We start from the raw sequence: 14,383 nt of genomic DNA, 5'->3' as shown, positions 1-14,383 counted from the left end.
CATTTCAATGTAATCAGTGTGCAGTTACCTTTAAATTATACTGTGATTTATTATAGATTTTTTACATCATTTGTACTTTCCAGACCAAATTATGTTGACAATGATTTTCATCTTCTCCCGTCTGAACTAGCTGCAGAGAGTGCTTATTCTGAAATTAAGACAGTGCAAGTATATATCTACAACAGTGCAGTTTCTTTTAGTTCTTACAGCCAAACCATATGAGATTTAAATGTTTAAGTCTTATGCACAAGGCTTTCTATGAGACTATGTCTTGGTTCTTAGTAGAGAGACGTTTCAGCATGTTGTAAAGAAGACTCAGCAAGACTGCAGCAAATATCTTCTTTATTCCACCTGAGCCACTTACAGACGTAACTATTGTTTCCTTCTCCTTGTTCCTCTCACTACATTCTAGAACTATTTACAGTGTGCAACTTCATTGTAAGAAATAGGCTTGTCTTAGTAGTTTACTTAGTCCAACAAGTAATATAGTACAATACCACACCTGTCTTCATTTTCATTCAGTTGAGATCAAGCATTTGGATCCAAAGGATTTCTAAAATCCTTTTGGTGTGGCCAGCCTGAAAGGTTATCATCTTTTAATGCTACTTAATGTTAATTCTAGTGTGCCTACAAAGTAACCTTTCATTTTAATCTCCTATCCTAGTGGTTTATGACTTAAACGCACGAGTAACAAATAAAATAACTTAGCCTGTTGATTAGGATTGTGCTTGTAGAAATAAGGTACTTGAATACTAATTGCCTATTTTGTGCTGTTTTATCATGAATATAATGAGAAGTAAATGTGTTTTTTTCACAAGCTGAGACGTTATGTCCTAATGGAGATTATAATGGATACAAGAGAAACTTTAGAGTTTTTATCTGTGCACACTTCCTTTGGGCACTCAGACTTGTGTCACACACTATGCCATAATTTAGGAGCACTTTTTTCTACTTTGCCCACTTTACAAACAGCTTCCTTGGTCATAAAAGAGTTACAGTTTGAATGAACGTAGCTGGTGATTGTGGTGACTGTATGCTGTAGGAGGTACAACAAAAAAGTAGGTGAGGTTGTACCTTACTTTCTTTTCTATCAAAAAGAAACAATCCTATATATTCAAGTGAAATAGAACTTGACAATTTGCTCATGTTCTAGCATTTTTTCAAGTGGTTTACATGAGTCTCTTTACTGTATTAACTAGTTTTCAGCATGTAATTTTTAACTGTGTGATATAAATGTTTTCCTGGTGTCTTATATTGTAAGGCGAAACACTCCAAACAATAAAGATAAAAAATGTATTCTCCTGTCCACCGAAAGCCCCTAGCTTGATACTTAATTTTCACAAACTTATTTATTGCTGAATACAGCATTGAACAACTTTTGTGAGATTATGCTGAAAGGACAACATGAATTAAACATCATCTCTATTGGTTCATTGTTCAGTGGAACAACCTCAGTAGGGTTTCCAGAATTCTTACTTTCTACTTGCAGCACAACTTCTTCGTGAATATCCCAACACAATTTGTCCTGTACTTTAAAGGCGCTTTTGCAACTTTTAAAAATATGTACTTTCTGCCCATATCTGTTACAATTTACATGTACCGCTGGACATTTCCTTACCATTTACCAAGTGCAAAATAAGGCCATATCTATAGCAAATACCTTTGAATTTATGTGATGTCTTTCTGTTGTTACTTTTACCAACAGTTAACACTTCAGTCTTAACGCAGTCTTGTTTTATTAACAATTCAACACAATCTATCATACACTGTACTCTCTTAGCAGTGGCAATAATATATTCTGAAGATGGCTCATCCTTAAGCCAAAGTTCTTCTCTAATTTTGTCACTTTTACTGTTTAAGAATAATTATTCCATACTGTGGTCATCAGTGTATGTTCCAAATTTTCATGAAGAGGCCAATTTACTTAAAACTGTGACATATTCTAAACCAATTCATTTTCTGTCTGAATTCAAAATTCAAAATAATGTCTCCTCAATATGGTGCGGACATGTGGCACTATGCTTCAACTGCAACCCCTTCTTGTGCTCACCAAAGTATAGTTTCGCCTCCTGGACCTGAATCACCTTCTGATGCATGAGGACACACTTGTTGCTTCACTTAGATTCATGCATCTTTCCCTTCCATATTGTAAAATATTTTTAATTTGCCAGAAAATCAACAAGGGATAGGTTACATTTTTTAAAGGCCACCCCAAGAGCTCTTAAATCTTGATCATCTTCATGGGACAATGCTAGTAAATTTTCCAACACATCTTTGCCTTCTTCTCCTAATGTATGCAACAGTTCCTTTGGGCACTCACATTGTGTCACACACTATGCCATAATTTAAGAACACTTTTTTCTACTTTGCCTACTTTACAAACAGCTTCCTTGGACATAAGAGAGTAACAGTTTGCATGAACGTAGCTGGTGATTTTATGCTGTAGGAGGAAGTGCTGACAGGAGGTACAACAAAAAAGCAGGTGAGGTGGTACCTTACTTTCTTTGCAATCAAAAAGAAACAATCCTATATAGTCAAGTGACATAGAACTTGACAATTCAAGTTCCATAAATATAAATCTGCCAAACCAGAAGTTTTGATCTTGAAAGGGGAAGAAAATGTAACGTTTGACCTGAAATGGAAGCTCTTTATCAATAAAATTATCACACAATTGGATGCTCAAGTTTGTGTTATTTATGACAAACAGTTCAGTGATTGTGCGAAACTACCAATGAAAAACAGTTACATGTTCTAATCCTATATGATGCCCTGAGTTTATACACCTAAGATGGTCGCTATGCACTCAACAAGTATTTTTTTTCTAAGCTCAATAGAGCTTTCTACGAAAAGACTGTAGTGGCCATAAACATTTTCAGGCATGCCCCAACATGCTTTTATGCAGTTTGTGGTACCTTTTCTCCTTTTAGGCCCCAGTGAGAGATAACCACTATGTACACCATTAATATCTGCTTGGATGGTTGATACCACAAGTATCTGGCAAGATCTACACATGGTCTGCCCCCATGATGTCAGTGCTTTAGAGATTACTATATCAAGATTGTTTCATACCTATCCGAAAGTGTGGAATGGCTCCCACTCCATATCAGAGCTACCTCTCATCTTGAATTTTGCAAGAAGCTGAAGGCTTGACTCTTCACCTAACCAGCCTACCGTAGGCAGGGTTAAGCAAATCTGATCAGGGCTAGGATGACTTTACAAATATTCATAACATAGCTCTTGTGGAGAAAAGGACGGCCTCAACACACCAAAGAATATTTAGAATTGCATTAGACTTTCTTCTGATGGCTCGGTCACTGGACCTTCAGTCACTCTGACCTGCGGTGAATGGGCTTTCTAGATTAGGATCACCTGCACTGATGTGTTCAATGTCCTCGACATGTTGAGGTGGCAGTCTTCTTCATCCCATCCAGAGTCACCAAATGTAAAGAAGATATACGTGACCTTATTTATTTAACCTCAGTATCTTCTTTATTTAACCTCAGCCACTACTATAGTAGCTGCTGTTTTCTTCTCCTCATTTCCTTCACTACATTATAGGACTATTTACAGTATGTGACATCATCATAAAACATACACCTGCCCATGAGGTAATCCAACACAATACTACATGTCTTCTTTTGCATACAGTAACCAAATGCAGGAGATTAGAAGGCACTTTTGATTGGTACTGGCAGTTTTTTTTGCTGAACTCAATTCTTCATATCCAACACAAAATCATACCTCTGAAAAATTTTGCAAAACTCTCTTTGCCCAGCAGTCGAATTCCATTCTTCTTCTTCTGCATCCCTGTGTTTCAATCACACTGCTACCTCTCTCAGTCCATCAAAACATCAAAAACTCCTCACGTCTCATCTTGCCTTATATATTTTATATTCCTCTCTAATTGTTTTCCAGTGTCCACCCACACTCCTGATTCACTCGTTTCAATTTCCTCACTCTTTTATAATATTTCACTGCTTAATTGCTAAACGTGTGCTATATATATTCTTAGCTACATATGTACATATATTATCTGCAGTCTAGCTTTAACTGGATGTAGTTCCTTCTGAATGTGGCATTTTCCTAGCCTGTATTTTGCCATCTTTAGTGCTTGGTCTTCCCTCAATTTATCACATAATGTGCTGTTACTATTGAGGTTTTTGGTTATAACTCGATTAGCTTGGTTATAGCTCATGTGCTAAGGCTTTGTGAATAGATGTAGACCTGTTGAAGAGGAAACAGCAGTAGGAAATGTCACATCATAAGAGCATTGGCATTAGAGATCTGGCATCATGACAGTAACATTTGATGTACTATTTCACTTTCTTTATCTGCTTTGCAGACAGAGAGAAACAGAAACAGAGTGGCTGTCTTTGACCTCTTAAAGATTGACTTTAATTTTTCCTTACGCTCCTTCACACTATTGCACAGAAACATGTGACACGCCTTTATACAGTTCTTCCTTTCAGTGGTGAATGCCTGGACCTATCAGGCTGAACCTATTCATCATTGCCATCCTTGCACTATTGCACATCTTGTAGCTCTGTTGGCTACAAACAAAGGTGGGGGAAATACTAATTACAGCTCTGCTTCTAGATCAGCAAAGACTGATATGTTTTTCCGTACAGGATATTGTTTGCCTTTGCTTTTCAGCCTACTGTCAGTCACTTGGAGTTTTGCAAACATAGAGGGTCATTCTGACCCTGGCGGCCGCACCGCCGACAGGCTGGCGGTGCTCCAATGAGCATTCTGACCGCGGCGGTTCAGCCGCGGTCAGAAGCAGAAAGTCAGCGGTCTCCCGCTGACTTTCCGCTGCTCATTGGAATCCTCCATGGCTGCGGAGCGCGCTGCGCAGCCATGAGGATTCTGACCCCCCCTACCGCCATCCAGTTCATGGCGGGAAAGCCGCCATGAACAGGATGGCGGTAGGGGGGGTCGCGGGGCCCCTGGGGGCCCCTGCCGTGCCCATGCCAATGGCATGGGCACGGCAGGGGCCCCCGTAAGAGGGCCCCAAAATGTATTTCACTGTCTGCCTTGCAGACAGTGAAATACGCGACGGGTGCAGTAGCACCCGTCGCACCTTCCCACTCCGCCGGCTCGATTACGAGCCGGCATCCTCGTGGGAAGGTCGTTTTCCCCTGGGCTGGCGGGCGGTTTAACTGGAACCGCCCGCCAGCCCAGGGGAAAACTCGTAATACCCGCCGCGGTCTTTTGACCGCGGCGCGGTAATTTGGAGGGCGGGATCCTGGCGGGCGGCCTCCGCCGCCCGCCAGGGTCATAATGAGGCCCATAGTGCCTCAACCGGATAGAGTCAGTAATGAAAGGGGAGCCAAGTTCATTCATATATTCAGAGCACGTGAGTAAGATATGCTGGTCTGTTTTTCAAGTTTGTCATGTACCAAAACTAATTTGAGAAGTTTCAATTACTAACACATTTCTCTTGGGCCAAGAGAAGGTATAGACTCTCAGACTGCATCATATGAAGGGTGAGTTTTCAGAGGTCTATAGTGTTGTTTCTCACTTTCCAGCACTAGAAGAAGTTCGGAATCCAAAGGCCACTCTGCAGGGACGCATGCTTGCATCAGCATGACAGTAGTTTTAGGTACAGAGAGATATGGCTAGTGAATGGCAGTAAACCCCTATGCACAATTGCACTTGAAACCAATTATTTATTTTGTTACTTTCAAATGTTCTATAATGCTGCTATACCTAGGAATCCTAAGAGTGTTTTACAAATACGAAACATGCAATGCTATAACACAGTTAGGATGATGTTGAAGTTCAGCATCAATAGGTAGTGAAGTAAAAAGAACAGCAAAAGCAAGAGAACAGTAAGAGCGGAACCCACAATAAGAATAGCTTTCAGAAACAGGAGGGAGATAACTTAGATTCTTTGCAAACATACCTTGAAAATGTGATTTTTCAATAGCTTCTAATGCACTTGCCGTCAGTGAACAAAAATGATCATTTGGTGACTTGCTTTGATGCAGATGATTGCAGGCGGAGTGAGTCTTTCCTCCAACGCCAATGGTACAATGTGTTGACAATGAGATTTACGTTCAGGGGATCATGCTCAAATGTCCACCCTTTACATGCTCAACCATATTTGAGTATGCTGGTGTCTTGCTTCATATCACTCCTAGTTTTAATTGGGCTCAAACAGACATAGGGGGTAATTCCGAGTTGGAACCGCCAATTGGCCGCTCTGCGGTCAGAAGACCGCGGGGGCCATTCTGACTTTCCCCAGAAAGGGCCTGCAACACTGAAGCCGGCTCCGAATAGAGCCGGCGGTGTTGCAGGTGTGCGACGGGTGCAGTTGCACCCGTCGCGCTTTTCATTGTCTGCTAAGCAGACAGTGAAAAGCATACTGGGGCCCTGTTAGGGGGCCCCTGCACTGCCCATGCCAGCGGCATGGGCAGTGCAGGGGCCCCCAGGGGCCCCAGGACACCCGTTCCCGCCATCCTGTTTCTGGCGGTGAAAACCGCCAGAAACAGGCTGGCGGGAACGGGGTCGGAATCCCTTGCTTGCAGCGCCGCCATGGAGGATTCGCCCAGCCGGGGCTAATCCGGCGGGAAACCGCCGGACCCGGTTTTCCGACCGCGGCTTTACAGCCGCAGTCGGAATGGGCAATGAAGCACCGCCAGCCTGATGGCGGTGCTTCAGTCGTTCGTGGCCCTGGCAGTCGAAGACCGCCAGGGTCAGAATGACCCCCATAATGATTAACACTTGGAAGCCAGGTTTAAAGGCTAATAGGACACCATGGGCCAGGTTTACAAAGCCCTAGCACTGCAAAGCATCACTTTTTGCGATGCACCGGTGGTGCTAACCACTTCTCCGTATTTACAAGGAGGTGTAATGCCACTTTTTGTGGCTTTATACCTCCTTTTAAATATGGGCCCCTCCGATGCAGTTTTCTGCATCAGAGGGGCGGGCAATGGGTGCTGCAGTGGACGTTCCACCGCAACACCCAATGCTTTTGACGATGTCTCAGATTTACAAGAATTTGTAAATCTGAGGCAGCACCAAAATCTAATGCAACCCCAGGGGTGGTGTTAGCATGGCACAACGAGGAGGAATACTTCAACCAGGATTCTTCTATGTGTGCTGAAGAAGCAAAATGCCAGGGATGATTGTTTAGTGCAGGAAGGGACACCTCGCCGCGCATAAACAATCACACCCCTCATCGCAGACACCTTTGTACTATGGTGCAAGGATCCCTGCGTTGGCGCAGGCTACTTAATATTGTGGAGGGGGAAACACATTCTTGTAAATGGTGCAGCCGCAGCACCACCCTGCACCAGTTTCTTCTAAATCTGGTCCCATTCTCTCATTAAATGCTCAAACTCTTGTCTACATGAGAAGTAGCACAATCCTTGCATACCAGCAATACGAATGGTGGCTTCTTTAGGAGTCCCTAAGCAGCCAGTTCCATGGACAGATTAAGGGATTTGTACAATGGTAAAGATGGTGTCAATACAGGTTAGCCGAAGCAACACCTCTTCCTGCTTCTAAATTTGCCAGCATGAAAGAATCTTCATCCTGGAAGCTCAGATTCACACCCACGGCGATATATTTAGGTCAATGACTGCTCTTTCAAAACAAATGTATTTTGATAAAAAGATATCTCTGCCTACAGCATATACAGATGTTTCTTGGACAGATATGGCAAAACGTCGAGAGGAATGAAGATTTTGTAGGGCTTTGGAAAACGGGGAACGGACATTACTTTGAACTGTGACAAATGGCATTGAAAGTGGGCCTCTCAACAGGAGGGGGCTTCATTAAAGTTGGCTATTTGACGTAAAGTCTGCTGTTGGCTGATTCTCATCCAGCAATCTGCTGTGGGAACTGTGACAACCATCTTATTTCTGTTTATGTTGGTATTTTTTCGAGTCTCTGCACTGATGGTGAATCTGCAATGACAACTTTCCATCTCTGATGTAAATCAGCAGATCTACAGTTGCATTCCATCTCCACATCAACGTCCACATGTCTACATGCAAAAACACACTTATAGTAATTTGTTGTACGAAAAAAACAGACTAAATTCTGCCACTTCTAAAAAGAAATTCCAAGGAATATTTGAGGCTAAGGATTCCCGAATTATGCCATTATCATAATGCAGCTGTCATTGTCTCAAGATGTGAGACAATGACAGTGAGTCCTCGAGACCAAGCTGATTTATTCTTTACATACGAGTAACGGAGGAAGATGCAAATGATAAAAAAACTAAAACGTCATTAACATAAGGTTAAAACGTCAGCGAGCCCTAAAGGTTAATATAAAAGTATAGTCTTTTAATAAAGTTGCATTTTACAGACACATTTCAAGAGTTCAGCTGGATCCGGCCACTGATTCATTCTCAGAGGCCTGTAACATTTGTCCTTTTAGGAAGGATTAGGTAGTTGACGCTTCAGGCGGTATGGCTAATAGAATTGTGCAGACTAAACCGAGTAAGTGGGATTAATATCAGGTTGCATCCCAATTCTTAGTGTGTTCAAACATTCTTTAAGCCTTTTCATTGTGCTGCTGAAATATTAGGGTCAAATATTTTGTGCAAATAATTAAAGGGTAGAGTTACTGTCATAACTGTGTTTGACCAGTGTGTATGTAGAAGTAGGTCGAGGATTGCTAATGTCATTGCAACCATAACTATCTTCGACAACTTTGTTGAGAGGCACTTAAGAGCTCAATATGAAAATGTCATTTATGTGACAAAGAAAGGACACGTCACAAAATACCCAAGAAAATAAAAAAAACACAAAATACAATCTTTATTCCCTTTTAACAAACAACAACACACCTTACAATCAATAAAAAATGTAGGACTGATGGCAAGTTAGCGTTTTATGTTTATGCTTACCTATTGGGCAAAAATACATACCTGGCAACAGAAGTGATCTAAGACCCTTGACAGAAATAGCGGTATTGCAAGAAACTCAGGCCTGAGATCACTGATGATGAGTTATGTCTGTTACCTATACAGACTTTGGCCATCTCTGCATCCCACATGCATCTTGACCATGCCCAAAAATAATCACCTCATTACTCACATCTTTTCTCTTACCAGGAACTAGTAAGAGGATAGACTCAGGTTGACCTTTTCATCAAACATGGGAACTATCTGTGTGTCACTCTTACAAAGAGAGCAAAATGATAATGAAGGAAAAGTAGGTAGGTAGATGTTCAATAATATAGGGGTGATAAGGATGACTTCAGTGGTTCCAGGAGCACACGTACACTGGTTGGCAGGGCTGACTTTAGGGCAGTGCAACTGGTGCGGCCGCTTTGGGGGGAACTGACCTGAAATGGGGCAGGGGTTCGGGCTCTGTGTATAGCAATAACGTAGGATTTAAAAACACCTGCTGCAGAGTTACCTGTGCGTCCAGCTTTCAGGCAGAAATAAAAAAATGTCAAGAACCAACCGTTACCAGTGCTTTCAAACAAAATTACATGTATATGAGAGAGGGACTGTGGAGAGATGAGGGGCACTGTTGTGGGGTGGTGGTGAGGGAATCCAAGGAGGAGATCTTGGGGTGGGGGCACCAAAAAGGATTGTCACCCTGGGCACCACCAGCGCTAAAGCCAAACCCTGTTGGCTGGTATGGCTATAGCACCCAGCTGGAGCCCTGAGAGAGCACCCCTGCTTAGGGAATGGTTCCATGAAGCAGGACAATGCTCCAATATAGAAGAGGCTGTTTATAAGATTAGTGAATCCCCTAAGAAGAATAGTAAGGTAGGGGCACTATGGTGGAATACTTGAGCACTCACATATGGGTTATGTGTCAGTTGAAATGATTCAAACTTCTTACTGAATGCACCGAGGTTTATTTAGAAATATGTTGCTGTTTGCCTATTTAGGTAATAGAAACATTATAGAAAAAATGGTTTAAAGAATAAAATATTGGGGAGATCAAGATACGCCTGCAACCCACTCTTCAAGAAGACCTTTTCTATAAGGAAGTGAGACTTTCTGTATCGGTGAACGAGTGAGAAGCATTTTAGGCGAAAGCAGTTAAAACTGCTGGTCGGAGGTGGATGAGGAGAACGGAAGAAACACTTTAGAGTGATCCGGAAGGAATAAGGCTGCAATGCAACTTCTATCCGCTATAAATCACATGCTATCCGAGAAACATAGACTGTAAAGTGTTAACTAGTTAGTACTAATCCAATTAGGACTGGATCTGTTCCATTGTTGCTAACTCCAGCAAGCACAGATTTGAAATAGGCCATTTATTTGTAGGACCTGAATAACATAAGGATGATTTTTTTTTAATTAGGGGAGTGGCTACACCATATTTCACACCCTATTAGACTAACTGTGGAATGTTATCTGAAAGCAAAGTCAGAACCATGTAATGTTACCCCACAGAATAAATATAACTACTGAGCACCTGGTGAACTCCATTAAGGTCAGATATCATTGAAATGCAGATTCCCAAATTTCCAAGCAATGTAGTAGCTTTTCTCAGCTATCGAATTTTGACTGGCCATATCCAAGCTTTACTAAAGCACGTGATGGCTTCGATGTTTTGCTAAGACCAATGGCTTCTGAGATCCACAACGTAAGGATTCAGAATTGATTGGTAAAACAAAATGTGTGGGTACATCAAAAAATACAATACCTGTAAGGGCTTATTAATTATTGCTAATTTTTGTTGTTGTTTTTTTACTGGCCAGCAAGCTTCTGTCTTTTATGATATGAACGGAAATATAATGCCATTTATGTGCTTTGGAATGTATGGCCTGTCTATTATAAAATCAATAAAACAATACATTTAAAAATTAATTTAAATGCTGGCTCTAACCGAAATAATAGCAATTATAGAGACATATTTGCAAAACTAATCTGCCAAAGAAAATGTCAAAGAAAAGTTCTTAAAGCACTCCAAAGCCATCACTCCAAAATCCATGTTTGCACCTGCCTGATGCTCTGCTCCATGCCGAACATCCACTTGTCGAGTATCATCAAGTTAAAACACGACTTTTTAAATAGAAATGTTTTGCCCAAAACGACTCTTTGCCGGTAAATATAATCAAAACTCAATCGAGTTTGGTTGAAAAGTGAAAAATAAATATTTCTCTTCATGTTCATTGTGCAAGCATTAAGCCTGAGAGCGGTCTGGAGCATGAGTGAATAGAAATACTATCTGGTGTGTGCAGACCATGGAGATTGCATAATATTTCAACTGCTCATTCACCACACATGTTTGTAGCACAATAATATCAATATATTGCAGATGGTCCATGAGGGGAAAATGTCTTCTGATTATACATTAACTTATTACCCTGTAGCACACAAGTTTGATTTTAAGAGAGAGTACGCATGAAAGAGGCATGGATCATTGTATTTGTGTTTGGTATTGGTATCCAGGTAAGCTAAATCATGAGGGTGATATTGAATTGCAAGCTAGAAAAATGGACCTAAAGAACATTCATTTATTTTAGTGAAATACATGACTTGTCTGAAAGATTTAGAGCTTTATTAGCAATGACCTATTATCATCCTTAAAATTACCCCAAACCTCAGAGATTTCGGAAAAAAACTCAGAACTCATTTTATAATAACTATTACCTATGTACGTTTTTACATTTTGACATATTCTCCTCTCTTTGTTATAATCTAGATCGTCGCTCCTGATGCGCCATCATTGAAGAAAACACTTGTTTGGTGATGCTTCTTACTCTCTTTAGACTACCAAGCTCTGGGATTGATTTCTGCCGAAGAGAAGAACCATTCAGGATAACTTGGAATTCATAAAGGTGTTAATAATCCATCAAACGTCTCAAATATAGCACCTAGAAAACTACACTAGGCAGTTCCGAAGCACAACCAAAACCTCACTCAGACACAGCTTGAGCATCCATCTAGACTGGACCTGGTTGGAGTTTGTGTAGTGGAACTCCACAAAGTGACCAAAAAACTCTGCTGTGCTATGCAGAGTTCCTCAACAGTGGAGTGCATTAGGTCACGCCTTTCACGCTGATTTTTAGCACCAAGTGTTTGTCCCATACTGAAATATCAGCAGAAATGGCACCACGCGCAGTGCAAGAAGGTGCTGCTTCTTTTCTGCCGCTCGAGTAGATTTTCTACCTGAGCAGCAGCTTCCTCAATGTGAATTAAAGGTTCCTCAACGTGAGCGGTAGTGACCATCAGCAAATGCCCACACTGAGAAATCTTGCTGAGAGGTGGTCAGGAGTAAGATTTTCCTCACTTGCGCTCATCAATTTAATGCTGGCGAGTGCAACAAGGAAAAATCTCCACTCCGCTCCACTACACAGAGTTTTTTGGAACTCTGCCCTCTAGGTGGAGTGCATAGTGGGAAAAACTCTGCAAACTCCCCGAGTGGAGCAGAGTTCCCCACCCATCCCTAATCTGGACCCATTCATATCACTCACTCTTTCCAAATAGGCTACTCTGCACACCCTCAAAACCTCACAAATGATAGATTAGCTACACCTACAAACATGGTGAGTATACATAAAACACAACTTTAACACTTATTCTTCTTTGCTCCATGCTGTACAAAAGCACAATAATATGTTTGCATGACATAATCAATGGTTCCCACCAGACCTCACATCATTGTGGATTATCCTAGATTATCTGAATTAAAGTTATAATTTTATTAAAGGCAGGGAGGCGAGTATTATGCTTAACATTTTTTGCTATTTATTTAACAGCAGTTAGAACAAAAAGACCTACAGGAACCACTATCATCTCTAAGCAGAGGTAGCAGGAGAGGAGAAATTGCAATAAAAGTAAACCAAGTTATATAAATGGCCACAAATGTAGGCACCCATGCTTTCTATGACAGTCGGAGTACGAAGTGGATTATTAGGAAGAATAGGCAAAATGAAAACCAAAAATTGACACTGGAAAAAAGTAAGATGAAGAAAATAATTACAAAGTATCTATGCTAGAGAGAGAGAACATGGCAAACATGTTTCAACACATGATGATGATGGGGCATTTGAAAAGAGGGAACTGTCACCCAGCAGGGTATCTTGCTCGGGAAGATAGTGGCAACCCATGACAGCATTTATAAAGATAAGACCTTATGTGAGAAAAGGTGGGCTCTGAGAGCTTTCCTAAACTGAAGATGGTTGCTGATTTTGCAAAGCATGAGCAGACAATATTTCTAGACTTTGCCTGCAAGATTGGAAAAAGAACAACCATAGAAGTGACTCTTCGTGTAGGTGAGAATTATGAAGAGTCCTCTGGGGGAGTGTAAACTTAATGGAGGGTAACAGACCTGAAATGTATCTGCAACAGAGAGTGGCCAGAGTTATGAACAGTCCAGATAATTATGCATATGAATTTAAACACAATGCGAGAAGGGTCTGGTTGCCAATGCAGAGAAGCCAACTGCTTGAAAAATCAGTATGTTTAGGAAGGTTGAATGTCAGCTGCACATCTGTTTGTTGGACGCACTGAAAGCAGGCAAAACAGCATTTGGAAGAGCGAGGTACAGTAAACCAGTCAGAGAATAATTATGGCCTGGACCACTAATTGATGAGGTGTTAGTAAAAAAAAAGGAGTGATTCTTAAGTTAAAGACACAGGATGATGAGATTTGGTTCACTTGTGAGAGAAAAAGAGTGATCGAACCAGAAACGGAAGTTCCGGAAACCAGAGTAACAGTACTTGGGGGCTGACCTAATTCTGATAATATAAGTCGAGGCAGTTTTAAGAAAAATCACAATCTCAGTCTTAAGCATGTTAAACTTTTTTAAGGTGTTGTGAATTCCGAGAAACGCCTGTGATTAGGCAGGCCCTGGGTGTCATCAGCATATGTGATAAAACTGAAGGCAAAAGAATGAAGGAGTTTAGCTAGCAGAGCCACATAAATGTTGAGCAGCTTGCTCTTTGGAACTCTTGCCCTACTGTTGCTCTCATGCTGTACTGTGCCCTATCCTGATTAAATACATTCTGTTATTGACACACTATTTGTTATATGCTAAAAAATGCTAATAAAAAAAAAAATATATATAGTTAAAAAAAATTAAATGTTGAGTGACATTGGGCTAAAGTGAGAGCCCTAAGGCACTCCTGGTGAGATTCTCTGAAAGGAGGAAGTTCAGGAAGACAAAAGTACTACTTGTAACCTCTACTGGAGACAGTCTGCTATCTACGTAGTGCCCAGATCTCTAGTGCCGGATAAATACATTTAATCTATGAGTATCTCTTGGAAATTACATCACTTGCTTCTGAAAGATCAAGCTAGAGAAGGGCTGCTGAACTGCTTTTTCTGCCAGCAGCAGGAGGTCACACAGAATCACCAGGAGGGTATATTACATAGTGTGGAGGGAGCGGAAACTAGCTTGGCAGAGGGAAAGCTGAGTGCTGACCTCTTTTTTCAGATTTTTGTAGCAACAATAAA

General features: G+C 41.2%; 1 long non-coding RNA gene across 2 annotated transcripts in view; it reads left to right on the top strand.

Moving 5' to 3' along the window:
• LOC138284227 (uncharacterized) overlaps positions 1–14,004 on the top strand; it is a 79,696-nt gene extending 65,692 nt beyond the window's left edge. For both annotated transcript variants that reach the window (XR_011201366.1, XR_011201365.1), the window contains exon 4: positions 11,628–14,004. This is a non-coding gene — a long non-coding RNA (uncharacterized lncRNA). The remainder of the gene's footprint in view (positions 1–11,627) is intronic.
• The last annotated feature ends 379 nt before the right edge of the window (positions 14,005–14,383 follow it).

The sequence above is a fragment of the Pleurodeles waltl genome, chromosome 3_1 (genome assembly GCF_031143425.1).
Source record: "Pleurodeles waltl isolate 20211129_DDA chromosome 3_1, aPleWal1.hap1.20221129, whole genome shotgun sequence".
NCBI lineage: Eukaryota > Metazoa > Chordata > Amphibia > Caudata > Salamandridae > Pleurodeles > Pleurodeles waltl.
This window is presented reverse-complemented; position numbering and strand designations above follow the sequence as displayed.